At 38.9% G+C, this 26,074-nt stretch overlaps 1 long non-coding RNA gene across 1 annotated transcript in view; it reads right to left on the minus strand.

Annotated features, from left to right (window-relative positions):
- The window catches only part of LOC126083153 (uncharacterized), a 298,941-nt gene that overhangs the window by 120,657 nt on the left and 152,210 nt on the right, over nucleotides 1-26,074 (minus strand). The window contains exon 2 of the long non-coding RNA XR_007518727.1: nucleotides 20,413-20,497. This is a non-coding gene — a long non-coding RNA (uncharacterized LOC126083153). The remainder of the gene's footprint in view (nucleotides 1-20,412; nucleotides 20,498-26,074) is intronic.

Below are 26,074 nucleotides of genomic sequence, written 5' to 3' on the forward strand. Positions count from 1 at the left end.
GTTCCTTCACTGTGTTCCCAGACAAGTCCTATGCAAAAGAATAGAAAGCTGTTCACACTTATCAAGCATTCCCTTCAAAGACCAGCAGGGTCACCCATGATGGACAGGTTTCAGAGGGGCTTCCCGACTAAGACAAACAAGAAAGATAGGCCTGGCAATCTACTTCTGAAAATGAACCAGTGAAAACCTTGTGGATCACAGCAGAATACAATCCAATATAGTGATGAAGGTGAGCCCCCTAGGTTAGAAGGCATTATATAATAGCCAGTACAATGAACTCAAAAATACTAATGATGGTAAAGATGGTGCAGGACCTGACCATGTTTCGTTCTGTTATACATAAGTTTGCCTTGAGTCAGAAGCAGACTTATAGCAACTAACAGCAACAACCTTAGGGAGAATGGGAATGGGATAAAGGGCAAAAGAAAGTAGTGTGAAGAAGAACGCGTGGGAAGGTGCCAATATTAAGGACAGACAGTTCTAGGTAGGACCCTAAGAGACACGAGGTTATGGTGGATAGGTGGAACACAGCGAGGAGGATCATGCAAAGGCAAGGGGTAGTAGATGCTTTAGGCTCAGGGCCAACACAAATCTCATATGTAGCCTTGGTTTCCTAGGAGAACTGGGAATAATAATACTCATAAGGTGGCTGCAGGCACCCAGTAAGTGGTCATTTAATAGTAGCTGCTGTAATAGTCATCTATGATTATTTTATTACTATGTGGCACAGTGGTTAAGAGCTATGGCTGCTAACCAAAAGGTCTTCAGTTCCAGTCAACCACCCACTCCTTGGAAACCCTAGGGGCAGTTCTACTCTGTCCTATAGGATCACTATGAGTTGGCATCGACTCAACAGCAGTGGGTTTGGTTTACTTTTCTTTTTTTTAATATTATGACAACCTACTTGAGACCGTTGTTTTGAGTTTCTCTTGTAATTGTAACTATAGTCTTCTTTTAGGGAAAATAGCAATTTTTACCATGCTACCCCTTCCAGAATTTTTTTTTTTTTAACCCCTTCCAGAATGAGATAAGGAAGAGGGAGACCTGGATTAAGGTAAAACATGGTGAAATGTTTGTAGAAAGCAAGAAATAAGGGGCTCTGGATACTCAGGCTCTTCACTTCTTATGTTCCTTAAGCAAATAAGAGCAAAGATTATACACATGTGGTGTTAATTACTTTCCATCACCACCTGCTTAGTGTTTAAGAAAAAAAAAAACAGGAAGTTTGTATATCATTGTATATCATAGCTGTCAGAACATATTACTTGTTGTATTCCGTCTGACCAAGGAAAGCAAAGGTAAGAATTTATCCAGCCCCACCCCAGACACCTCAAGGAACTTCAAAAGCTTTTAAAAATGTCAACAGAAAAGAATAGAGCCCTTTGTCTTGTGAGCACAAGTAAATTTCCTTCTGAAGAAAGCTCAGGCTTACAAAGGGAAGATAGGTATATTATGAATTGTATATACATCTGTGGGAGTACCTGTAGGGTCACGTACGCAGCGAAGGAAAGCATGTGAGAATAGATGGGTCTGGGTCTATAGATTAAAGATAAAAACCTTTAAAGATAAAAATCCTATTATCTTGAAGGAAACAAAATGGAAATGTACAATATGATTCATAGAGTTACCAGGAACAAATTAAGTGGTCTTCTGATTAACACACTTACGAATAGATTAACACAGCTATTAAAGTCCCTGGGAGGTACAAATGGTTAACACAGTTGGCTGCCAACTGAAAAGTTGGAAGTTTGAGTCCACCCAGAGGTGCCTTGAAAGAAAGCCCTGGCAATCTACTTCTGAATAAACAGCCATTAAAATCCCTACAGAGCCTAGTTCCACTCTGATATACATAGGGTTACCATGAGTCAGAGTCAATTCGATGGCAACTGGCAGTTATTAAAACAGTTATATGAATGTGTGTTATGTTCAATTTATTGCCACTGGAAAATGGTCTGAAATCTCTTGTTTCTGAAAAATAAAATCAGTGAAGGATATGTGATACCACAAAATGGCATTGGAAAAGCAACGCTGGTCAATACATAACCAGAGGCTTTGCCTCTGTTGCCCTCAGTATTATAAAATGGACTGGGATTCTTCCAAACTCAGACTTGACAAAGTATTTTAATGGCACAATGTGAATATAGGCATGGATTTTTCCAGTCACATTAAAATTGTTCCCTTCCTAGATTGATGATTGATGCACACAATATACTATAAACTGGCAGAAGAACAGACAAATCGGCCTGAGAAGAAACACAACCAGAATGTTCTTTATGGGCATGGATGGCGAGACTTGGACTCACTTTACTTTGGACACATCATCAGGAAAGACCAATCACTAGAAAAGGACATCATGTTTGGTAGAGGGTCAGCAAAAATGAGGGAAACCCTGAATTAAATGGATTGACACAACAGCCGCAACAATGGACTCAGACGTACCAGTGATCATGAGAATGGCACAGGACCAGGCGACATTTCTTTCTGTTATACGAAGGTCACCATGAGTCGGAGCCTACTTGATGGCACCTAATAACACAACAACTAGACGTGAGAGGAGAGTGACAAGCAAGACAGAGAGAACTCAATCCTCATTGTGTCCGTAGTCTAGTTTTTGCTCTCTAGGTTAAATGCTGTCCTTTTACTCTTCTACCCTTGACTATCTTTCTCATCCTTCACGGACGGTTCAGATGTTTCACCTTCTCTGCAGTATTCATTACGCGTTTCACAGATCTACCCCAGGTGCTTTGCCTTTGAGTGTTTTGTCGTTTAGTGTCATATTTACTTCTGAGTTTCCTCGCAACATTTAAAAAAAGAGGGGACGGGGGGACAAGGAGACATGTAGCACTCAAGATCTGACAATAAGAACTGTTATGGTCCACCAGGAACTCTAGGAACAATGCTGCAGACAAATTTGAACAACCATCTGCAGAAAATAGGAACCTTCGTGGCACAGTGGTCATGTGCTTGGCTGTTAAGCAAAAGGTCGATGGTTCCAACCCACCAGCAGCTCCAGGAAAGAAAGATGTGCCAGTCTGATTTCCTAAAGAATACAGCCTTGGAGACTTTATAAGGCAGTTCTACCCTTTATGAGTTGGAATCAACTCAATGGCAATGGGTTTGGGTATTTTGTTTTTGCAGAAAATGCGGAAATGATATATTTTTACCTACCCTCAACAGAAGCTGAGAAAATTCAATTACATTCTCATTTTATGATAGCATTTTTATGTGTGGAGTTCTGACTCAGCATGGGAGTAATGCTTGGCCAATTTAAAGAAGTTGTTCTTAATTTTTATGGGTTGTAACATTTTTGAAAAGCTGAAAAACTGAGACTTCTTCATGAAGAGTGTATCTACGTGTGCAAATATACCCTCATGCAGATTCAGTTTTACACTTAGTTTCGGTGAGTTTATAAACCTGAGGCTGACTCATGAATCCAAAGAATCCCAAATTAAGAATTTCTGATCTAGGGGAATATGTGGTAATAGTGTGTCTGTTGACCAGTACTTCTCAAAATTTGATAGGAATATGAGTCAATAAAGGAACTTGTTAAAAATGCAGATTCCGATTCAGTAGGCCTGGGGTAGGGCCTGAGACTCAGCATTTCTCACAAACACCCAGGTTATGTCCATGCTGCTGGTCTGCAAACTACTTTGAGTAACAACGCCTGACTCAATCTCTCAAATATCAAATGTTCTCTACCGGGCTTTTGATAATGTTGGGTAGCAGTTGTCTTAGTTATCTAATGCTGCCATAACACAAATACCAAAAGTAGGTGGCTTTAAAGAACAGAAATTTATTCTCTCACTGTTTTGAAGGATCAGAGTCCAAATTAGGATATTGGCTCTAGGGGAGAGTTCTACCTTGTCAGTAGCCCTGAGCGTTCTTTGGCATTCCTTGACGTGTAGAGGACCCTTCACACTGAATCTGTCTTCCCCCTGTGTGTGCCTCTGCACCTGTATTGTCTTTTATAGGACAATACTCGGAAAGGATCAGGTTTAGTACCCACCCTACTCAGGTATGGCCTCATTAACATAACAAAAGAAAACCACTATTTCCATGTTGCTGTTAGGTGCTATCCAGTCAGTTCTGACTCATAGCAAACCCTGCATACAACAGAAGAAAACACTGCCCAGTTCTGCACCAACCTCACCATTGTTGTTATGCTTAAGCCCATTGCGGCAACCACTATGTTAATCCATTTCATTGAGGGTCCCCCTGTTTTTCGCTGACCGTCTACTTTACCAAACATGATGTCATTCTCCAGTACTGATCCCTCAAAGAATGTGCCCAAAGTATGTGAGACATAGTCTCACTATCCTTGCTTTTAAGGAGCATTCTGTTTGTACTTCTTCCAAGACAGATTTGTTAGTTCTTTTGGTAGTCCATGGTATATTCACTATTCTTCAACACTACAATGAAAAGGTGCCAATTCTTCTTCTTTCTTCTTATTGATCATCCAGCTTTCACATGCATAGGAGGTGACTGAAAACACCATGGGTTGGATCAGGTGCACTTTAGTCTTCAATATGACATCCTTGCTTTTCAACACTTTAAAGAGGTCTTTTGCAGCAGATTTGCCCAAAGCAATGTGTCTTGATTTGTTGACTGCGGCTTCCATGACTGTTTATTGTGGATTCAAGTAAAATGAAATCCTTGACAACTCCAATCTTTCCCCCATTTATTATGATGTCGCTTATTGATTCAGTTATGAGGATTCTTGTTTTCTTTATGTTGAGGCGTAATCCATACTGAAGGCTGTGGCCTTTGATCTTCATTAGTAAGTGCTTCAAGTCCTCTTCACTTTCAGCAAGCAAGGTTGTGTCATCTGCATAAGGCCGGTTGTTAATGAGTCTTCCTCCAATTCTGATGCCCTGTTCTTCTTCACATAGCCTAGCTTCTCGGGTTATTTGCTCGGCATACAGATTGAATAGGTATGGTGAAAGATACAACCCTGATGCACACACTTCCTGACTTGAAACCACACAGTACACCCTTATTCTGTCCGAACAACTGCCTCTTGATCTATGTACAGGTTCCTCATGAGCACAATTAAGCATTCTGGAATTCCCATTCTTCCTAATGTTATCTGTAACTTGTTATGATCCACACAGTCGAATACCTTTGCATAGTCAATAAAACATAGGTAAACATCTTTCTGGTGTTCTCTGCTTTCAGCCAAGATTCATCTGACATCAACAATGATACCCCTGATTCCACGTCCTCTTCTGAATCTGGCTTGAATTTCTGGCAGTTCCCTGTGCATATACTGTTGCAGCCCCTTTTGAATGATCTTCAGCAAAATTTTACTTGCATGTGATTTTAATGACATTGTTCAATAATTTCTGCATCCAGCGGGATCATCCTTCTTGGGAATAAGCATAAATATAGATCACTCCTAGTCCATATTTCTTGGCATAGATAAGTGAGTGCTTCCAGCACTGCACCCGTTTATTGAAACTTCTCAGTTGGTATTCCATCAATTCCTGGAGCCTTGTTTTTCAACAATGCTGACAGTGCGGCTTGGACTTCTCCTTTCAGTACCATCGGATCCTACTCATATGGTGCCTCCTGAAATGGTTGAATTTTGGCCAATTCTTTTTGGTATGTTGACTCTGTGTATTCCTTCCACCTTCTTTTGATGCTTCCTGTGTCATTTAATATTTTCCCCATAGAATCCTTCAGTATTGCAACTGGAGGCTTGAATTTTTTTCTTCACTTCTTTCAGCTTGAGAAATGCAGAGCATGTTCTTCCTTTTTGGTTTTTCATCTCCAGGTTTTTGAACATGTCATTACAATACTTTACTTTGTCTTCTCCAGCTACAGTTTGAAATCTTCCGTTCAATTCTTTTACTTCATCATCTTTCTTTCGCTTTAGCTACTTGATGTTCAAGACTAAGTTTCAGCGTTTTTTTCTGACATTCATTTTGGTCTTTAATAACCTTTGCTCTCTTCCTGTATGATGTCCTTGATATCATTCCACAACTAGTCTGCTCTTCAGTCATTAGTGTTCAACTTGTCAAATCTATTCTTGAGATGGTCTCTAAATTCAGGTGGGATATACTCAAAGTTGTATTTTGGCACTCATCGACTTGTTCTAATTTTCTTCAGTTTCAACTTGAATTTGCACTTGAGCAATTGATGGTCTGTTCTGCAATTGGCCCCTGGCCTTGTACTGACTGATAATATGGAGCTTTTCCATTGTCTCTTCCCACAGACGTAGTCAATTTGTTTCCCGTGTATTCCATCTGGTGAGGTCCACATGTATAATTGCTATTTATGTTGGTGAAAAAATGTATTTGCAATGAAGATGTCTCTGGTCCTATAAAATTCTATCATGTGGTCTCTGGCATCGTTTCTACCACTAATGCCATATTTTCCAACTACAGAGTCTTTGTTCCAACTTTTGCATTCCAATCTCCGGTAGTTATCAATGCATACTGATTGTATGTTCAGTCAATTTCAGACAGCAGAAGTTGGTAAAAATCTTCAATATCTTCATCTTTGGCCTTAGTGGTCAGCGTGTAAATTTGAATGATAGTTGTATTAACTGGTCTTCCTTGTAGGCGTATGAATATTATGCTATCACTGACAGTGCTATACTTCAGAATAGATCTTGAAACGTTCTTTTTGATGATGAATGCAACACCATTCCTCTTCAAGTTGTCATTCCCAGCATAGTAGACCATATGACTGTTCAATTCAAAATGGCCAATACCAGTCCATTTCAGCTGTTTCCATACAGGGTCATATTTATAGATACAGGGGTTAGGGCTGCAATCCATATTTTGGGGGGACTCAATTCAATCCACAACAGCAGTAAATTTGAAATTGAGTTCTCTGGTGGATACCAGTGGTCAAATTCTCAGTAGGAATAATTGAAAATTGTCCATTTTCTTTAGACACTACGCTTGCTAGAAAATACTACTTGATTTCTTGTTCTGTCAGAGGCCTCAGCACCTTCGCACAGAGGTAGACTTGAGAAGAACCTGCAGACATGGTCATCATGGTCCACAAAAAGCATTTGCATTGGCTCAAATACTTAAGTATTCAGTAGAGACCCCAGAGTTTCTGCCATGAGACATGATTTTCAAAGTAGTCTTTGGTAGCTAAAACCATTCTTTATTATGAACCTTTCACGGATACCAAATCAGTTAAGCAACTTGAGAATAAAATTGCCTTAGTTATGAGCAGGGAATGTGGAGAAGGAAACCTAGAGTCTTTCTGGAAACACCTCCCAAGCCACGTTGATACTTCCCAGGGTGCCTCCCTGAAAAATCTCTCAAAATCTTTGGGAGAAAACTTTGAAAAACACTGCAAAATGACATGGAGTAAATAATTGTAGCCTGTGTTACTAGCAAGTCAAGGGATCCCTAGTGGCACAACAGTTTAAGTACTCAGTTGCTAACCAAAGGTTGATGGTTCAGACCCACCCAGTGGTGCTGTGAAAGAAAAGACCTGGTGATCTGCTCCCTTAAAGATTAAGCCCAGGAAATCCTATGGGGCCGTTCTACTGTGTCACATGGGGTCTCTATGAACTTGACAGCACCTAACAACAACAAAGACATTAGCAAGTCACCTCCACAGTGCAAGTATCAATCGGTCTCTGAAGTTTTGGTTTGGGGCGTCAGAGCATTCACTTCGGATATTTAACAGTTAAAGAACACTGGCCTTGAAAGCTGCTTCCAACTCCAAGATTTACATCTGCTACTCTAAAGTCTGCGATTCCATTCTTTTCTAACTTAATTAGGACCCAGAGTTTAAATAGAATGTCAAACATTTTGATATTTGTCTGTTCCCTACAACACCCAGGGTAAAGAGGCTGCTTTGTGAGGGGACTCTCATGTGGCAGAAGTCACTCATCATGAGTCTGATAATTTTACTTCTGCTGCTGAGAACCCAGACCTGCTCATTCTTTGCCCCACTCTCAATTCCGGTGGTTTTTTGTTGTTGGTTTTTTTTTTTTTCAGTTTGTTAGTTTTTGAGAGAATATTAACTTTTCACTTCCATGCTGCAAGTAGAAATCGCAGAGAGCAGACAACTGCATCTCAAAGTGCGAAAACAAAGAATTGTAGGAAAAAGAGGAGGCCAAAGCTTGACTGCCGAGATTCTTTTTCAAGGGAGGGAGAAAAGATTTTGTATTTCATAACAGGACAGCATTAAAATGATGCAGCCCCACACAATGAAAACCTTGTGTTTTATTAAAATGAAAAGCTTGCTCAAGGCCTCCATTACTCATTTCTGGATGGAATGGCAAAACATCAAGTTTGAAACGACTCAGGTAGCTACAATCAAACTTTCTCTGGTAGTAGCTGATAACACAGCACTTGCCAGAAATCCATTTTGTCAATTGTGCAGATCAGCTATTTCCAGGGCTCTCAGAGGCTGAGCTCTGCAAAAAAAGGGGTGGCAGCACAGAACACCAGAAGATGTTTGGTGCTGAAAGTGTTCTTTCCACTGTTTCAGGGTGGGAGCTGAGGGGGAATTCAGTGGGTGGGTAAAGAGGTAACTACCATATGTGAGGGTCAATATTTCGGTACCTCCATGCCACCATTCCAAAGGACCAGAGACCAGAGCAAAACCACTCAAAAGCCCACTTGGCCCACTCAGCTTCTTCCTCACCGAGGACAGTGTTCAGAGACTCAGAAGTAGACGTCAGGTAGCAAACACCAAACCTCATGCCAGTTCCTCATTTAGGTTGGAGAACAGGCACCTGGTCTTCATTAACATTGTGGCTGTAGTTAATGTGTTGCAGGTGTGAAAGTGTGCGGCTGAAATCTGACAAAACACCTGTCTTTTGTGGCACCATTAGATCTGCCTAGTGTGGGACATGACCCCCTTGGGTGTGCTTTCTCCTGCCTTGAAAGCCACAGTAAGCGTTGTCCTGTAATTACAAAATCAGAGTCATCATTGCTGGGAAGAATTCCTTAACAAATTATACCTAATTAGTCTGAAATTACCTTTAATTCATGGTGAAACCATAGGCTTAACTGTGTTCTATAACACCTTCCTTTTTATCTTTATGCAAATATGATTATACACTATCAAACTGGCACAACCAGGCATAAAAAACAGCTGCAGCTAGTTCTTTGGTTACTAAATGGGAACTGGACGGGTGCCATTGATTATATGTTCTGGAATGCAGCATCAAAAAAAATAATAATAATAATATCAGCCAGTCCCTTCCCTGCAAATCCCAGTTTTCTTCCCCACCCACAGAATCCTAATTGAAAGCTGTGAAATTTTGCTCCCTGGCCCAACCCCCCACCTCCTCACCACATTTTCTGCAGACACGTGTGCACATCTTGCTGCTGTCCAATCTCTTAAAATGTCACTTAGTGTCAAAACATGTCTCATTCTATTTCTGATGGCAGCGTCCTATGATATGGCTTCTTCAGGTGTCATTCCCATCTCAGATCTTCAGCCTCCTTTTGACCGAGTGTTTTTTACTTGTGCACCTTGAGTTCAAAGGTTATTTCCATAGGAAGCATTGATCTAACAGCGTTATATGTACCCCTTTATTTAATCCTGGCCACAAACCTAGGAACTAGGGCACTATTATCATCATCTTTATTTTGCAAATGAGGAAACTGAGGTATAAAGAGGTCAAATATTTGCAAAAGTTCACACGGCTAGTAAGAGCCAGAGCCAGTATTCTCACCCAAGCCATCTATGTCTAGCACGTTCTTAGCCACTATAATTTACACTCTCCAAAATGTTCCTGGTCTCTCTAGCTGGCACTGGTCCTTTCCAATTCTCTTGACTATCACACTTCTGAACATGCCAGTTAGTGGCACGTAAAGCTGGAAAATGTCATTCTCGTCAGAGGAGAAATCATGACTAACTCCTCCCTTGCTTCCACACAATTTGTATAATAACTATACTTCCCCCTCAGCCCCCTATGAACCAAAGTTTTCAAAGCCCAAGTCATGCTTTCTGTTTCTACCAAAACCAGCACAGTGCTGGGTGTATCACTTTGCTAACTTTGCTCTAATACGCGGAATGTTTGAGATGCTTTCTCCGATTAAACAAAAGCTTAGTTCTTTAGAAAACAAAGACAATATTAAATGTTTCTTTACATCTTAAGGTTCACTTGTCTTTCTCCCAGGAGGCCTGGTGGCACACTGGTTAAAGTGCTCAGCTGCTAACCAAAAAGTCAATGGTTTGAACCCACTAGCTGCTCTATGGGAGAAAAATGTAGCAGTCTGCTTCCATAAAGATTTACAGCCTTGGAAACCCTATGGGGCAACTCTATCCTATAAGATCACTATGAGTCAGAATTGAGCCGATGGCAGTGAGTTTGGTTTCAGGGTTTGGTTTGGGCTAGCTCTTTCTCCACTGTCTGGATAAATACCTTGGCAAGTCAGCATTGGCTTTGAAACAGTCGTTCCCATCCTACGAACAATGACAGCTCATATTATTCCTAAGAACAGCCCAACCCCAAGTTCTCTTAAGATTGTTAACTTAAAAAAAAAAAAAAAGAGAATCCCAGACCACATCTAGGTTACTTTCCAAGAAGCTATGCTTTTGCAAGTACAAAGGAGATTAATTTCTAGAACAATTTCCGGCTTGGTATGCAAAGCCAAACACACATCAGGTGCAGACCTTGTACCAGGCACCTCTGTAGGAGGTCTTGACACTCCTCTGGAATGTAGTGGTGAACTGGTTAAAAAAATAATTACCACAGGACTAGCAATCAGGTTTTGGCTGAATACTTCTTTTGTTTCAGTATCCATCAATTAAAATAAGAGCACTTTCTTGATGGTTGTTCATAACAGATACCCAGATCCATCTGTGGCTATTTTATTTATGGCATTGCTTGTCTTCGCCAACAAGTTGGCGAAAAATCAGATTTCAGCATCTTAATCAGAACGAAAACATTGCCTTCTCATTTAACGCCTCCATTCAAACTCAGATTACCGCTCTGTAGAAAACCGAGTCTGTTATCTGTAGGCGCCACGGACTCCTGCACCCTGGTCATCAGCACATCCATCCCACAGCTGAGGGATGAGTGATATGTTTTGTTTTGTTTTTTCTCAGTATTTTTATGAGGCTGATTCACACACGTTTAAGAACACTGGAATCGGAGGTACTGCAGGGTTACATTTAATTGCGCCCAATAAAATAAGGGGCAGAATCTGAACTCTCCTCAACCCTTTTCATACAGTTTAGAATTTTCTTCCCACTTCAGGGCAGAAGATGGTCTTCCTACATCGTTCAAGTGTCTTAAACACTGAAAGTGCTACTGGCCTCCTTTTAATCAGTAAGGGCCACCAGCATATGTTTATTACTCTTAATTATTAGACCTTCTGTGAGAGAATATTACTGCCAGAAGTTTCTATTACTAATGACCCAACCCGATTGGTCAATGGTGTAAACCCCTCCTTGTTTTCCCCACTATTAATGTTTATGGTCATCTGTACCCTTCACACCAGTGTGCCATGTTTTTCTCTCTAAATAATTTTCCATGACACCAGTTAACGATTTGTAATTATTTTAACTAAGGCTGGGTCTACTTGATGCCAAAACATCCAGTTGAGAAAAGTGGGGGGAAATTCTGGTCAAACATCTGGATGTTTGAGCTGCAGAAGGCCCAACATCTGGATGTTCCCAAATATTTTTTCAAATATTTGGAAACTTCCACCGATTTTCCCTCATGTAGACAAAACATCCAGATGATTAACTGAATGCTTCTCTTTTCATCTGGCTGTTTGTTTGGCCATTGAATTTTCTTTGAGTCCTCTATGTAAGAATATCCATCTAGCTGGAGTGCACTGCCTTTACTAGAGCAAAATAAGAAGCACAGAAAGAAAAACACATATTCTACCTCCAGCAAAACTCATTTTAGTTTTTTCAGCAATTTGCCAAACACCACACTGAAACAAAAGTTACCTCCAGAGGTAACTTTTAAAAAGCTCTTCATATCCCCATACATCCTAAATCTTAGGAAGAGTTCTAGCATTAGCTCTCAGAGAATGAGGCTTCTTATCCATCCCTGACACCTTACATAAGTATTTTTGTTGCCATTAAATATCACCTTTTGAGCCTCCAGTCTCTGTATTCCCTTGAGGAATGCTCTTTAGCTATTTCCAATTGTCTTCTACTCAGAGCTGGACAAAGCTAGTCTAGGAGGTAAGTGTATAAAAACACTCAATACTGGGAGGCGGGGCCAAGATGGTGGAATAGACAGACGCTTCCGGCGAGCCCTCTTTACAACAAAGACCCGAAAAAACAAGTGAAAGGAGTATATTTGTGATAAGCTGGGAGCCGTGAGCATCAAAGGCAAGCCCAGACAACGACTGTGGGGCAGAGGAAGGAAGAGACCGTTCAGAGGCAGAGAGGAGTTGCCAGACCTGAATCACGGGGAACCCTCAGGCACCATTCCCAGAGCAGCGGCGGCAGCGGGCTGGTCCTAGCTTTCGGCCGCAGTTTCCTCAGGGAGAAGCAGCAGCCACACAGCCCACTCACACCACCTGAACCTGAGCAGAAGGGCGCTCTCAGCAAAAGCTAAGTACCTGCATATATTTTACCGTGCCCCCCCCACCCCCAAGCCAGCCTCAGAGGCTGAATCCCTGGGCCTGAGATAGGCGCTAGTGAGCACCTAGAGCCATTCTCCTGGCCTTGGGGAAGGAAAAAATTTGCAATTGGGGGGAAAAGGTAATTTGTTAGCCCCATTAGCAGAAGCGGCTCCTGTCCAGGCATAAACCTTCTGTGGACCTTGAGCACCTTACCCTACTGCATGGACCTGTGTGGGCCTATTTTGGGAGAATAGGCCGTTGTTGGCAGACTCCAACTATTTCAGCTGTGCAGTGGAGAGGTGGGTGTTTGATGTTTGACATTGCTTAGCTTATTAAACAAGGTCCTCACCTACCCACATCAGGGACCAAAGGACTGGAAGCTCCACTCAGGTCACTCAGCCACCCACAACAGGGGTCCAAAGATAACTGGTACCTCCTAGTCCTTACAACCAAAAACTTTGGGTGCCCATGGTCCCTCTGCAGAGCCCACTCACAAGCACACTCTAGGGAACAGAGAAGCATTTTCCTCAGAGACACTTGGCGGTCGGTTCTCAACCCCCTGCCTTGTTCAGAGTGTGACCCCCTGCTACAATCAGATACTGGTAGATATGCCAATCACCCCTGCCCCTCTAAGACTGTAGGACAGAGCCTGTACCACACACTTGATGATCAGCTACCTGGAAACCTTAACTGAATTCATACAAGAAAACTGAATGGACTCCTAGACTGATATACCTGGTAACAGCTCTAGCCAGCTGGGGACAGGACACCAGAGCTCCAAAGGTGAAAATAATCAAGCTAGCTCACTCAAGCAACCCACAGGGGTATACCAAAACAAAACAAAGCAAGCAGCTACGACACAGTAAGCAAGCATAAACTAGTACAATAACTTATAGATGGCTCAGGGACAACAGTCAATACCAAGTCACATAAAGAAACAGACCATGATCACCTCAAAAGGCTCTCAAAACAAAGAACCCAGGCATCTTCTAGATGAAAGTGCATTCCTGGAATTACCAGATGCAGAATACAAAAGTTTAATATACAGAACCCTTTAAGACATTAGGAAGAAAATGGGGCAATATGTAGAACAAGCCAAGGAACACACAGATAAAGCAACTGAAGAACTCAGAAAGATTATTCAGGAACATAATGAAAAGTTTGATAAGCTAGAAAAATCCATAGACAGCAATCAGAAATTCAGAAGATTAACAATAAAATTACAGAATTAGATAACTCAATAGAAAGTCAGAGGAGCAGAATTCTGCAAGTAGAAGCTAGAATTTCAGAACTTGAAGATAAATCACTTGAAACTAATATATTTGAAGAAAAATCAGATAAGAGAATTAAAAAAAATGAAGAAACCTTACGAATCATGTGGGATGCTATCAAGACAAATAACCTACAAATGATTGGAGTACCAGAACAGGGAGGGATAACAGAAAATACAGAGAAAATTGTTGAGGACTTGTTGGCAGAAAATTTCCCTGATATTGTGAAAGATGAGAAGATATCTAGCCAAGATGCTCATCGAACTCCACATAAGGTAGATCTGAAAAGAAAGTCACCAAGACGTATTATAATCAAACTTGCCAAAACCAAAGATAAACAGACAATTATAAGAGCAGCGAGGGATAAACAAAAAGTCACCTACAAAGGAGAGCCAATAAGAATAAGCTTGGACTACTCGGCAGAAACCATGCAGGCAAGAAGGCAATGGGATGACATAATTAAAAAATTGAAGGAAAAACATTGCCTGCCAAGAATCATATATCCAGCAAAACTGTCTCTTAAATAAGAAGGTGAAATTAAGACATTTCCAGATAAACACAAGTTGAGGGAATTCATAAAAACCAAACCAAAACTACAAGAAGTACTAAAGGGAGTTTTTTGGTTAGAAAATCAATAATATCAGGTATCAGCCCAAGACTAGAACACTGGGCAGAGCAACCAGAAGTCAACCCAGACAGGGAAATCCAAAACAACAAAGCAAGATTATTTAAAAAAAAAAAAAAAAAAAAGCCCAAAACAGGGTAACAGCTATGTTACTATATAAAAGAAGACAACATTAAAATAATAAAGAGGGACTAAGAAATGTAATAATATACCTTCCATATGGAGAGGAAGATATGGCGATACAAAGAAATAATAGTTTTAAATTTAGAAAAATAGGGGTAAATAATAAGGTAACCACAAAGGAGACAAACTATCCTGCTCATCAAACTAAAACACAACGGAAAAATACAGACTCAGCAGAAACAAAATCAACAACAACAAATATGAGGAAAGGACAATATATAAAGAAAATCTACTCAGCACATAAAATCAAGTGGGAAAAAGAAACTGTCAACAACACACAAAAAAAGACATCAAAATGATAGCACTAAATTCATACCTATCCATAATTACCCTGAGTGTAAAATGGACTAAATGCACCAATTAAGAGACAGAGAATGGCAGAATGGATTAAAAAACAAGATCCATCTATATGCTGCCTACAATAGACACACCTTAGACTTAGAGACACAGACAAACTAAAACTCAAAGGATGGAAAAAAATATATCAAGCAAACAACAATCAAAAAAGAGCAGGAGTGGCAATATTAATTTCTGGCAAAATAGACTTTAAAGTTAAATCCATCAGAAAGGATAAGGAAGGACACCATATAATGATTAAAGGGACAATACAGCAAGAAGATATAACCATATTAAATATTTATGCACCCAATGACAGGGCTACAGGATATATAAAACAAACTCTATCAGCATTGAAAAGTGAGATAGACAGCTCCACAATAATAGTAGGAGACTTCAACACACCACTTTCGGTGAAGGACAGGACATCCAGAAAGAAGCTCAATAAAGACACGAAAGATCTAAATGCCGCAATCAACCAACTTGACCTCATAGACATATACAGAACACTCCACCCAACAGCAACCAACTATACTTTCTTTTCTAGTGCACATGGAACATTCTCTAGAAGAGAACACATATTAGGTCAAAAAGCAAGCCTTTTAGCAGAATCCAAAACATTGAAATATTACAAAGCATCTTCTCTGACCATAAGGCCATAAAAGTGGAAATCAATAATGGGAAAAGAAATCAAACACTTGGAAACTGAACAATACCCTGCTCAAAAAAGACTGGATTATAGAAGACATTAAGGATGGAATAAAGAAAATCAGAGAATCCAATGAGAATGAAAACACTTCCTATCAGAACCTTTGGGACACAACAAAAGCAGTGCTCAGAGGCCAATTTATATCAATAAATGCACACATCCAAAAAGAAGAAAGGGCCAAAATCAAAGAATTATCCATACAAGCTGAACAAATAGAAAGAGAGCAACAAAAGAGACGCACAGACACCGGAAGAAAACAAATAATAAAAATTAGAGCTGAACTAAATGAAATAGAAAACATAAAAACAATTGAAAGAATTAACAAGACCAAATCTGTTTTTTTGAAAAAATCAACAAAATTGATAAACCATTGGCCAAACTGACAAAAGAAACACAGGAGAGAAAGCAAATAACCTGAATAAGAAATGACATGAGCGATATTACAACAGACCCAACTGATATTAAAAGAATCATATCAGATTACTATGAAAAACTATACTCAAACAAATTTGAAAACCTAGAAGAAATGGATGAATTCCTAGAAACACACTACCTACCTAAACTAACACAATCAGAGGTAGAACAACTAAATAGACCCATAACAAAAGAAGAGATTGAAAAGGTAATCAAAAAACTCCCAACAAAAAAAAAGCCCTGGTCCGGACAGCTTCACTGCAGAGTTCTACCAAATTTTCAGAGAAGAGTTAACACCACCATAGAAAAGGACAGAATACTACCAAACTCATTCTATGAAGCCATCATATCCCTGATACCAAAACCAGGTAAAGACATCACAAGAAAAGAAAATTATAGACCTATATCCCTCATGAATGTAGATGCAAAAATCCTCAACAAAATTCTAGCCAATAGAATTCAACAACATATCAAAAAAATAATTCACCGTGACCAAGTGGGATTCATACCAGGTATGCAGGGACGGTTCAACATTAAAAAAACAATTAATGTAATCCACCACATAAATAAAACAAAAGACAAGAATCACATGATTTTATCAATTGATGCATAAAAGGCATTTGACAAAGTTCAACACTCATTCATGATAAAAACTCTCAGCAAAATAGGAATAAAAAGAAAATTTCTCAACATATTAAAGGCCATTTATACAAAGCCAACAGCCAAAATCACCCTAAATGGAGAGAGCCTGAAAGCATTCCCACTGAGATCGGGAACCAAATAAGGATGCCCTTTACCACTGCTCTTATTCAGTATTGTGCTGGAGGTCCTAGCCAGAGCAATTAGGCTAGATAAAGAAATAAAGAGCATCCAGATGGGCAAGGAAGAAGTCAAAGTGTCTCTATTTGCAGATGACATGATCTTATACACAGAAAACCCTAAGGAATCCTTCAGAAAAGTACTGAAACTAATAGAAGAGTTCAGCAGAGTATCAGGATACAAGATAAACATACAAAAATCAGTTGGATTCCTCTACACCAACAAAAAGAACATTGAAGAGGAAATCACCAAATCAATGCCATTTACAATAGCCCCCAAGAAGATAAAATACTTAGGAATAAATCTTACCAGAGATGTAAAAGACTTATACAAAGAAAACTACAGTACACTTCTGCAAGAAACCAAAAGAGACTTACATAAGTGGAAAAACATACCTTACTCATGGATAGGAAGACTTAACATTATAAAAATGTCTATTCTACCAAAAGCAATCTATACATTTAATGCAATTCTGATCCAAATCCCAACGACATTCTTTAATGAGATGGAGAAACAAATCACCAACTTTATATGGAAGGAGAGAGGCCCTGGATAAATAAGGCATTACTGAAAAAGAAGAACAAAGTGGGAGGCCTTACTTTACCTGATTTTAGAACCTATTATACTGCCACAGTAGTCAAAACAGCCTGGTACTGGTCCAACAACAGATACATGGACCAATGGGACAGAATTGAGAATCCAGACATAAATCCATTCACATATGAGCAGGTGATATTTGACAAAGGCCCCAAAACAGTTAAATGGGGAAAAGACAGCCTTTTTAACAAATGGTGCTGGCATAACTGGATATCCATCTGCAAAAAAAAATGAAACAAGACCCGTACCTCACTCCATGCACAAAAATTAACTCAAAATGAATCAAAGACCTAAATATAAAATCTAAAACGATAAAGATCATGGAAGAAAAAATAGGGACAACATTAGGAGCCCTAATACATGGCATAAACAGTATACAAAACATTATTAAGAATGCAGAAAAAACATTAGATAACCGGGAAAAAAAAAAAAAATCAAACACCTATGCTCATCCAAAGACTTTCCCAAAAGAGTAAAAAGACTACCTACAGACTGGGAAAAGTTTTTAGCTATGACATTTCTTATCAGCGCCTGATCTCTAAAATCTATATGATACTGCAAATACTCAACTGCAAAAAGACAAATAAGCCAATTAAAAAATGGGCCAATATATGAATAGACACTTCACTAAAGAAGACATTCAGGTAGCTAACAGATACATGAGGAAATGTTCACGATCATTAGGCATTAGAGAAATGCAGATCAAAACTACAATGAGATTTCATGTCACTCCAACAAGGCTGGCATTAATCCAAAAAACAGAAAATAATAAATGTTGGAGAGGCTGTGGGGAGACTGGAACGCTTAATACACTGCTGGTGGGAATGTCAAATGGTACAACCACTTTGGAAATCGATTTGGCACCTCCTTAAAAAGCTAGAGATAGAACTACCATACGATCCAACAATCCCACTCCTTGGAATATATACTAGAGAATAAGAGCCTTTACACGATCAGATATATGCACACCCATGTTTATTGCTGCACTGTTTACAATAGCAAAAAAATGGAAGCGACCAAGGTGTCCATCAATGGATGAATGGATAAATAAATTATGGTATATTCACACAATGGAATACTACTCATCGATAAAGAACAGTAAGGGATCTGTGAAACATTTCATAACATGGAGGAACCTGGAAGGCATTATGCTAAGTGAAACTAGTCAGTTGCAAAAGGACAAATATTGCATAAGACCACTATTAGAAGAACTTGAGAAATAGTTTAAACTGAGAAGAAAACATTCTTTTGTGGTTACGAGAGGAGGGAGGGAGGGAGGGAGGGTGGGAGAGGGCATTCACTAATTAGATAGTAGATAAGAACTACTTTAGGTGAAGGGAAAGACAGCACACAATACAGGGGAGGTCAGCACAATTGGACTAAACCAAAAGCAAAGAAGTTTCCTGAATAAACTGAATGCTTCGAAGGCCAGCATAGCAGGGGCAGGGGTCTGGGGACCATGGTTTCAGGGGAAATCTAAGTCCATTGGCATAATAAAATCTATTAAGAAAACATTCTGCATCCCACTTTGAAGAGTGACGTCTGGGGTCTTAAACTCTAGCAAGCAGCCATCTAAGATGCATCAATTGGTCTCAACCCTCCTGGATCATGGGAGAATGAAGAACACCAAGGACACAAGGTGATTATGAGCCCAAGAGACAGAAAGGGCCACATGAACCAGAGACTACATCATCCTGAGACTAGAAGAATTATATGGTGCCCAGCTACAACCGATGACTGCCCTGACGGGGAACATAACAGAGAACCCCTGAGAGAACAGGAGAGCAGTGGGATGCAGACCCCAAATTCTCTTAAGACCAGACTTAATGGTCTGACTGAGACTAGAAGGACCCTGGTGGTCTTGGCCCCCAGACCTTCTGTTGGCCCAGGACAGGAACCATTCCCAAAGCAAACTCTTCAGACATGGATTGGACTGGACAGTGGGTTGGAGAGGGACGCTGGTGAGGAGTGAGCTTCTTGGATCAGGAGGTCACTAGAGACCATGTTGGCACCTCCTGCCTGGAGGGGAGATGAGATGGTGGAGGGGGTTAGAAGCTGGAGGAATGGACACGAAAAGAGAGAGTGGAGGGAGAGAGTGGGCTTTCTTATTAGGGGGAGAGTAATCAGGAGTGCGCAGCAAGATGTATATGGGTTTTTGTGTGAGAGACTGACTTTATTTCTAAACTTTCACTTAAAGTATAATAAAAATTATCAAAAAAAAAAAAAACACTTGATATTCTAGTTGGATGGAGTGAACTCAACACTGCACTGAGGAAAAATGCAAATGTTTTAAAACGATAAGCTTTAGTTCAGGAGTCTATTGTCACCCTAAAGTATGTGCAATCCCAAAAATTGTTTATAAACATTTACATAAATACTCATTTTGAAGGTAAGAAAGGAGGGGTGCCTAGAGATTTTCTCAATCTCACAAGGGCTGTTGTTCAATGAACACCTTCTTCATAATGGGCATTTTTTATAAATCACTTCTTAAAATTATTTGTGGGCTGGGAAAATATATGCTACTTATTGCACAAAGTTGTTTATGATGAATTCCCACAACTTTTTATTCCCTCTGTTGGACTGTATTCAAGGATAACATGAAAATAATTCAAAGATAACAAAGACACTTTATATACAGTAATCCATAACACATACAGTCTCTTAGCCATGGGTATAAAACCCCTAACCCCATCAGCTATTGCCCTGACCAGGGATTCCATGGTAAGCACCCACTTATTCATGAGCTGCTTGGGCAAACTCCTAGAGAAACGACAGGGGGACAGCGAGAAAACAGAGGACATTCCTAAAGCAGCTAGCAAAGTTTTAAACTTTGTCTAAAGTTAGAAAATCTAGGAAGAGTTCAAGTGTTGGATCTCAGAGTAGGAGGTTTCTTATCCAGTCCTGACACCTTACGTAAGTATTTTTGTTGCCGTTAAATGTTACCTTTTGAGGCTCCCGTCTCTAGATTCCTTTCCGAGGAGTGTTCTTTGGGCATTTCCAATTGTCTTCCATCCAGAGACGGACAAAGCTGAAGAAAAAATAAGAAGTGAGTTTAAAGCAGAAAGAATTATTTCTAATCTCTCTATTCAGGGAAATTTTTTTTTAACATTTTGGGTTTTTTTCATATAATTTACACATATGTTTACATTTTTTACAAATATAAAATGATACCGTACATATTATTTGAAGTCTTTTTTATCCCACTTAATATACTGTGAACATTTCCCCCGTTACTAAAAGTTTCACTACAACATTTTTCTTAATGGTAGCATAAGACTTGGTTAGATAAACAGATGAATATACAACACAATACAATAATCTATTCTTGAATGTTTGGAATTTTTCAATTTTAGAAATTGAGATTTGATAAATTATTTGCATAAATCATTGTACACATCATTTTTCTTTATTAAAAATAAAGAAAATAAATGCATGCATGGTCATTTTATTTTCTATTTCTTTGTTAGATTATCTGGGAGTTGTCTTTTTTTAAACTCATTTTTTAAAAAAACCACCTCTTAGATTTATTTATCAATCCATCAATCACATAGGCAGGTTTCAGTGGAGGAGGTTGGAGCTAGTGAGTTACAAATAAAAGACAAGGACACAGTAGGATTCCAGGGTATGATGAGGATGTCTGTTGAATTGATTACTCTTTTTTGTTTTTGTTAATGAAATGAATGGTCTGTTCTTCTGACCACATCAAGCTTTCTGAGACTGCAAACCTGTTCTGCAAGCTGTAGCGTCTGCCTGCTAATGGAGTGCAAAGTTCAGTACACGACCAGTAATTTGATATTGTCAGTTATATTATTTGGGTCATCATTTGAATGTTTGCTTGCTTGTTTGTTTGCTTATTATCTGCTCCCTGTCATCTAAAGGACAGAGGAGAGTCCAAATAAAGCTTCTTATAACTATCAGAACTGTCCCTTTCTCTTCTTTCTGATATTTCTGAATTATCAATTTCAATAATGTATTCAGAGCTATTATAAATTCATTGTAGACTAAACCTTCAAGTACTTAAATTGACCTTCTTTGTCCCATTTATTATTACTTGACATAAATTTTACTCAGATACTAATATTGCCAATGCTGTGCTTTGCTGCTAAATTCGCCCAAGATATATTTATCCAAACTTTTTTAGTCTTTTTTATTTTCTTTAATACAGCAAAAAATAATACACTGTTTTAATTCTGTCTGATGGCTGTTTTTTTTAAAATACTCAGGGTTTAATTCATTTATATAACTCATCAGAACTAATCAGTTTTGTACAGAGAATAATTTCCAAGAAGTTCAACCATGCCTCTTACACAGATATAAAAATGAACAGGTGTTAAAGATTTTACTTAACTCACAACAAAACCAGACAGCTATTATAACCAGTTCAAAAGAGAACCTGCATACCCATAGGATGGCTTTTATCAAAGAAACAGAAAGTAACAAATGTTGGTAAGCAGTGGAGGTACTGGAACGTTCATGTAGTAGTCGTGGGAATGTAAAATGAGCCATTGTGGAAAACAGTTGACAGTTCCTCAAAATGTTAGACATTGAATTACCATATGACCCAGAAATTTCACTCGTAGGTATTTACCCCCAAAAATTGAAAAAAGGGACTCAAAAAGATACTTGTACACCAATGTTCATAGCATCATTATTCATAATAGCCAAAAGGAGGAAAAAATCCAAGTGCACATCAACAGATGAATGAATAAATAACATGTGGTATATATGTACAAGTAGATATTATTCAGCCATAAAAAAAGAATGAATTTCTGATTCATGCTACAACTTGGGTGGACCTTGAAAAGATAACAATAAGTGAAACAAACAGACACAAAAGGATAACTATTGTACTATTCCACTCATATTAAATACCTAGAATATGCAAAAGTCATAGAAACAGAATTAGAGGTTACCAGTGCTGGGAGGAGGAAGAATGGACAGTTATTATTTAATGGGTCCAGAGTTTCTGTTTGGAGTGATGAAAAGTGTTGGAAGTAGTTAAATAGAATGGTGCTGGAAACAGAGATGTTGCATTGTTATCATTTACCTACAACTTACCAAAAAAACAAAAACCAATCCCATTGCTGTTGAGTCAATTCTAACTCACAGCAACCCTATAGGACAGAGTAGAACTGCCCCATAGAGTTTCTAAGGAGCACCTGGTGGATTCAAACTGCCAACCTTAGGGTTAACAGCTGTAACTCTTAACCACTACACCACCAGGGTTTCCACCTACACCTTAACAGTCGTAAAATAACTCAAAGTCAATAAGAAGTTAGAATTACATAATTGAGAAGGGTGTGCTGTGTATACAGGAGGTATAGAGAGACCCTACAGGATAGAGTAGAACTGCTCCATAGCGTTTCCAAGGCTGTAATCTTTACAGAAGCATGCTGTCACATCTTTCTCTAGTGCAATGGAGGGTGGTTTTGAACTGATGACCTTTCTACTAACAGCCGAGCACTTAAGCATTTGCATCACCAGACATGTAGTTTCCATTAAACACAAATTTTTCCTATATTTTTTTTGTGTGTTGTGTTTTTATGCTTTCGTTTTTTTCCAACACTTCCTTGATGTTTTGTTTACTATATGTTTTATTCAAGTTATATTTCTTTTTGCCCATGTACTTATTTGTAAGAACTTATTCCCTAACTTATCTTTACATTGCTCACCTGTGTATAGAAATTCATTTCCCTCTAAATTATTAACTTTAGATAGAAACAGTTTCCTTAAATGAGAAAATTACAACTTTGTTTTCTTTCTACAAGTTTTCATTAATATAGTCCAAGATTTTAGGTCTAGTTTCTTATAGCCACTCTTACTTTAAAAGAGAGAATTACTAATAACATTTTGTTCCCTTAATTTATCATTATTAAGCTTTATGTTTTTTAAGATGATAGCCCTCATCTTTCTATATTTCATTATTCCCTGTTGTTGAGTGTGTGTGTGTGTGTGTGTGTATTCATCTCTTAACTGTCAGGAAATCTTTTTTTTTTTAATTAAAGTGTGTGTGTGAAGTATGCTTTGTGTGTTCTTGTATGGACAATAAAAATTTCTGTTACCTTTGTATGTAAATAAAGTCTAGCTATAGTACAGAATAAGGAGCCCTGATGGCGCAATGCTCAAGTGCTTGGCTGCCAACCGTAAGGTCAGAGGTCGAAACTTGCCGAGTGGCTCCTCGGAAGAAAGATCTGATGACCTGCTCCCATGAAGATTGTTGTTATTGTTAGTTAGTTGCCACCAAGTCCATTCCAACTCATACAAACCCCATGGGACAGAGTAGAACTGCTCCATAGGCTTTCCAAGGCTGTAATCTTCACGGGAGAAGATCACTAGGTCTTTTCTCCCACAGATACACTGGTGGGTTCAAACCTTTGACCTTTCAGTTAGCAGCCTAGCGCTAAGCTGTTATACTACCAGAGCTCTTTCCTGTAAAGATTACAGCCTAGGAAGCACTATGGGGCAGTTCTACTCTGTCATTTAGGGTTGCTATGAGTCAGAATCAACTCTACGCACCCAAAGACAACAACAACAGTATAGAAATCTTAAGTCATGATCTTTTTTGGCCCTATAAAACTCTGAGAAAAGCACTTCATGTCTTCTGGTGTTTCATGTTGCAAAAGAAAAATTCTTTGTTTTATAGACAACTAGTCTTTTCTGCTGAAATGCATCTTAGATTGCTTTTTTTCCTCCTGAAGTTTAAGGTTTTCATCAGGATACATCTATTTGTTGAATTCTCTTCATTAATACTTTCTATGATTTGTTGAGCTCATTCAGTTTGCAAAGCTAGAACTTCACTCTCTAGTTTGGCCGTGACACTTAATTTTTGTGCATATTACTTCCCTTCTGTGTTCTGACATCCCCTTCAGGAACACCCCTTCTCTATAGGTAAGATCTCGATACTATGTCCTCCAAGTCACTAATCTAAGCTCCGATTGTCCTTATTTCTTTGTCATTTACCTCTGGATTCTAGGAGATCTTTATCAAACATATGTCCTATATACTTGATTTAATTTACTATGGTATTATTTCTGCTAAATTCTGTTCTTCAATGTTTATTTTAAAGTTTTTTTTTTCCTTATAACTCATTTCAAATTGCTGCCTCCCTCTCAAACAGTTCCAATTTCAAATCTGTTTATTGTATTATCAGCTCATCTTTCAGGTTTTATTTTATAGAAACCATGTTTTTCCAATACTTGCAAGACCACAAAATATTTTATGAAATATATTTGTTTCCTTCAATAATTTTCTTTAAAAATATGCTCTTTTCTACAAGTAGTATGATCCTAGCTTTGTGTGTGTGTTTTAAGAAGCTAAAATCTAAGACTGCAGGAAAAGAACAAAATAAGCCAGCAAGACAGTTTGTGCCACACAATCCCAGAAAGTCTCAGAAATGGATCACTCCAAGTACTTCTGGTGGTGCAGTGGTTAAGAGCTTGGTTGCTGACCAAAAGCTCAGCAGTTTGAATCCACCAGCCACTCCTTGGAAACCTTATAGGGCAGTTCTACTCTGTCCTATAGAGTCACAGTGAGTCCAAATTGACTCGACGGCAACGGGTTTGGTTCTTTTTTTCGTTTAAAAGTAGAATTGCAAGGTAAGGCTAAAAACAAGTGAATGGTTGAAAATCTTCACAAGGATTCCCTCTGGCATCCTATTTATCCAGCCAAGAACCCTTTCCCTAGGCTAGAGGACTCTCCCTGAGGAGATTTACTCCCTGAAGAAACAAAACAAGTGAAAACCCAGAGACAAGGGCCTTGGGTACAGCTGAAAGTGAAGGTGAATTTTGCCCTGAAAATAGAATTGAGGGTCCAGTTTACATAGTGAGCTATGAGACCCCCATACCCACACAGGAGATAGGAGGGTTCTTCTCTGGGAAAATGGCTCCCACCTCCTCCAAAAAAAATCCTCAGATAATGACACTTGGAAGCCACCAGCTGAGAGTCTTTACCTCTGCACACAGAAATTCCAGCCTTCATTTTTCAACATGAAGATACAGTTAAGATCCGTCATAGAGTTGAGAAAAGCCTCTAACAGGAAACACAGGCCAAAATAAACAAACAAAATACACTTAGAGGGAATAAAGGCAATGCATAGAGCAGGGGAATTTTTTTTTAATTAAAAAAATATAGTATTAATAGTCTCAAGGCAATCAGAGAAGATTTTTGCATCATGAAATAATAACATGCTGCTATTTTTAAAAGGAACATTCAGAGCACAATTAAACAAAATATGTTATAAAGAAGGGAAGGCAGTAGAGAAAAATCTTCAGAAAGTAAAGCAAACACACAAGGAAAGATGAAAAATAAGAAAGAAAAATTTAGTAAAATCAGGGAAGAGGTACAGGGCATCTAACACCTAAATAATAGGAATTCCAGAAGGAGTAAAAACTGGGGAAAAAAAGACGAGGAAGAAATTACCAACAAATAACAATAATAAAATTTGCCACATCTGAGGTAAACGGGTTTTCAAATTAAAAAGACCCAAGTGCCCAGATTGATGAATAGACTCACAACAGAGACTATCTTCATGAAATTTCAGAGTATCAGGGATAAGCAGAAAAGCCTAAAGGTGTCCAAAAAGATATAAGAGGTCAGTTAGGAAGGA

The sequence above is a fragment of the Elephas maximus genome, chromosome 9, assembly GCF_024166365.1.
Source record: "Elephas maximus indicus isolate mEleMax1 chromosome 9, mEleMax1 primary haplotype, whole genome shotgun sequence".
Lineage (NCBI taxonomy): Eukaryota > Metazoa > Chordata > Mammalia > Proboscidea > Elephantidae > Elephas > Elephas maximus.